Source organism: Schistocerca nitens, chromosome 3, assembly GCF_023898315.1.
Source record: "Schistocerca nitens isolate TAMUIC-IGC-003100 chromosome 3, iqSchNite1.1, whole genome shotgun sequence".
In the NCBI taxonomy this organism is placed as follows: domain Eukaryota; kingdom Metazoa; phylum Arthropoda; class Insecta; order Orthoptera; family Acrididae; genus Schistocerca; species Schistocerca nitens.
In genome coordinates, this window is record NC_064616.1 from 651,131,783 (window position 1) to 651,135,935 (window position 4,153).

The window sequence follows — 4,153 nt, forward strand, 5'->3', positions numbered from 1 at the left end:
GTTAGTTAGGTTTAAGTAGTTCTAAGTTCTAGGGGACTGATGACCATAGATGTTAAGTCCCATAGTGCTCAGAGCCATTTGAACTAGTCGTGGTATGAATAAATTATTAGTCCAACTGAAGTGGACGTCTCTAAATTAATTATCGCTATTATTGATCGGAAGTAGTCCCCACCATGCACTGCGCAGTAGGTTTCGGGGTATATACAAAGATGTTGGTGTTTCCCAACAAATAACTGATGTGTTTATTTCTCCTTAATCCTCTCTCTGCAGTAATGACCAAATATCAGTTTCCTTCAGTGACATAAGTGGCAGTAGCTAATTAAGCAATATGGGATCTGTTCAGGGCCTGACGTGCATTGAACTGCATGTACCTTTTCTTTCAGACAATTTCCAGACATTACACCAAACTGCCTTCCGTTACAGGGTTGTTGAAATTGGTTTATTTTCTACCTGTTGTGCCATATCCACGACGAATGTGTGTGTGTAGCACCGGCGCTGTTAGCTAAGTGAATCACAATTCCCTGATGTATACCTGCAATTACTCTTGCCTCTGAGACGTCTTACCATTGAACCCGATGTATTGGTACATATTTCTGTTCGTTAGCGCAGTCATACACCTTCTTTGCTTAGTAGTCAGCGATTTACAAATTTAGCAAAAATTCTCCGAAGTTTATTTATTCTTCAGTTTGTTTATTAATTTTTCTAAACTTCGGTGTAGATATTAATGCAGGTCACCTTACACAAAAGCATGTAAGTACACTATGTCAATCTATATCTTCCTGTAATTACAGTTTACTTATCTATTTCAAATTCTACGAATAAAATGTTTCGGATGGATCTGAGCACTATTGGACTTAACATCTGAGGTCATCAGTCCCGTAGAACTTAGAACTAATTAAACCTAACTAACCTAACGACATCACAAACATCCATGCCCGAGGCAGGATTCGAACCTGCGACCGTAGCGGTCGCGCGGTTCCAGACTGCAGCGCCTAGAACCGCTCGGCGACCCCGGTCGGCTTACAGATAGGAAGATTAAAAGAATGAGGGACATTGTGAAGTGAACAAGAGGCTACCAGAACTAAACTGAGTGCCAATGTTGTGACCGATAATTGATAAGTTGTCACTATTTTTAACAACCAATTTCTGAGTGTAGCTCAAAGACGGTTCAAATGACTCTAAGCACTATGGGACTTAACATCTGAGGTCATCAGTCCGCTAGACTTAGAACAACTTAAACCTAACTAACCTAAGGACATCACACACATCCATGCCAGAGGCAGGATTCGAACCTGCGACCGTAGCAGCAGCGCGGTTCCGGACTGAAGCGCGTAGAACCGCTCGACCACTGCGGCCGGCTGAATGTAGCATTAAAAAATAGGATTAAATGGTTCAGTTGAAGAAGGTTCAAAACTGGTTCAAATGGCTCTGAGCACTATGGGACTTAACAGCTATGGTCATCAGTCCCCTAGATCGTAGAACTACTTAAACCTAACTAACCTAAGGACATCACACAACACCCAGTCATCACGAGGCAGAGAAAGTCCCTGACTCCGCCGGGAATCGAACCCGGGAATTTGAAGAAGGAAGAGACTGTATGAAAAATGTAGTTATAAAACTTTAATCAATTAGAAATAGTATCAAAATCCATCACTGAAATTAATAGAATTGTAAAAGTTCTCAAAAACAGAAGCTCCTATTGCGCTGATAGAATTTCAAACAGAATTCTTGAGCGTTGTTCTAGCTTAATAAGGAATTTCCTTAGTGTAATATTTAATGCATCATAGGCACACAGCATTTTTCCGTGCAGACTTTATGACTATCCATGAGGACAACGAATAAAATCCACGTCCGGCCATCCAGATTTAGGTTTCCCATGAGTTCCCTTAATAGCTCCAGGCAAATGCCGGTCTAGTTCCTTTGAAAGGGCACTGTCGGTATCCTTCCTCATCCATGAAACATTGCGAGCTTGTGTTCTGCCTCCAATGATATCGATGTCGAGAGGGCGTTAAACCCCAATCTTCCATCTTTTTCCTTTATGACGACTTTCAGTCTACTGGAAACAATTTCAGTGAGGTTCTGTGGAGGAATCGCAGCCCATTCTTCCTCGCGAGTCCAAATTAGAGACGGCATTGATACTGGAAGCTGGGGTCTGATGCGAAGTCCGTTCTAACTCATCCAGAAGGTGTTTAACTGGGTTCAGATCGGATCTTTGGGGAGTACAATACGTTTCAGGAACTGAATGGCCCAAACCATTCCCTCCACACATCCTGATTTATGACACAGCGCATCGTCGCGGAACGTGCTGTAAACTTTATTCATTTCGTCCCGCGTTTAGCGTTTTCTTCAGTGTACAAATGGGACCACACTCTAACCACGAAACAGCCCCCATACCTAAACACAGCCTCCACTGTAGTTCAATGTTCGCACAACACGTGATGCTCGCCTCGATAGCTCAGTGTTGTAGCTCAGTGTGTTCGGTCAGATGGTTAGCTGCCCTCAGTAATAAAAAACTGAGTGAATGGATTAACGATGAACTGGAGCAAGCGTCATTGGACGTCCGCCCTGAACAAATACAACGACCAATGCCAAAAAAAAAGTGGTCAGTGCGGCGGAATGCTGTGCAACGAGGCACGGGTTCAAAAAATGGTTCAAATGGCTCTGAGCACTATGGGGCTTAACTGCTGAGGTCATCAGTCCCCTAGAACTTAGAACTACTGAAACCTAACTAACCACAAGGCCATCACACACATCCATGCCCGAGGCAGGATTCGAACCTGCGACCGTAGCGGTCTTGCGGTTCCAGACTGCAGCGCCTTTAACCGCACGGCCACTTCGGCCGGCTATTTCATCTAAAAAGGGGCCCTGAGGACGATGATATTAATTTGTCATTTCGCTTATAGCAGCTCTAAACTTACGTTTCAGATTTTTATGATGGTTTTTATGTTAAATATTTCTTTTTACATCACTTGAGCCCATAACATATCTTACATGTATGATGACTCAGTTGGTATGGTTTGTGCCTATTACGGCACATATCTTTACAAGTCTGCGAGGCTCAGGTTTATTTTTCTCCCTTTCGTTTAGTTGTTTCGCCTCTTTGTCGTGTTTCCGTGTCATTATTGCTTCGTATAATATAGGACGCTCAGCCAGATCATTTTGGTTTGTTATTTCGCTGCTTACATTGCTGCACTCACATTTTAGATTTGTGATGATTTTTTTATGTATTTTGTTTTACGTCACTGGAGCCTATAATATACCATAAATTTGACGATTTATTTACCGTGGTATATGATACCATTATGTTGTTACATGTTTGAGAGTTATTTAGCCAACTGTCGTACCACAGCTCGTTCATATTGTTTTTTTAATGAAGCACTGTAAGCGCCCGGCCCAGTCAGTCATGATCCCCAACCTCCACTAATGACGTCAGTTTACCTGCTTGTCCACCGGCGGCGCCTGCGCCGCTCCGCACCTCAGACCTCCGGCGTCGCCCTCCTCTCAGTTGTAGCTGGCGTTCACAGCGTGCGGCTGCCCGGCGGCGGACGGTGGGAGAGTAAGTGTTTCTTCTCCGTTTCTCTATCCTTCGTCCCACCTGCTCAGCCGTTACATTTTTAGATCAGTTTGATTATTAGGCCCTCACCTTTTTACTATATCTGCCAAGATGCAGTGATTTGCAGATCTTGCACTGATTGGCCCGACCGCATGTTATGCGTTAGAAAATACAGTAAGTGAGTGCCTTGTTTCGATAGTCTGCTCTTCTGCCTTTTACAGATATGTTGCACTGCATTTCTTTTCTCCTCTCCTTTGTATGTTACAGTTTCATACACCTGAAGATAGGATTTTAGAATCTCGATACTAGTCGTGGTATGCCGGCCGCGGTGGTCTAGCGGTTCTAGGCGCTCAGACCGGAGCCGCGCGACTGCTACGGTCGCAGGTTCGAATCCTGCCTCGGGCATGGATGTGTGTGATGTCCTTAGGTTAGTTAGGTTTAAGTAGTTCTAAGTTCTAGGGGACTGATGACCATAGATGTTAAGTCCCATAGTGCTCAGAGCCATTTGAACTAGTCGTGGTATGAATAAATTATTAGTCCAACTGAAGTGGACGTCTCTAAATTAATTATCGCTATTATTGATCGGAAGTAGTCCCCACC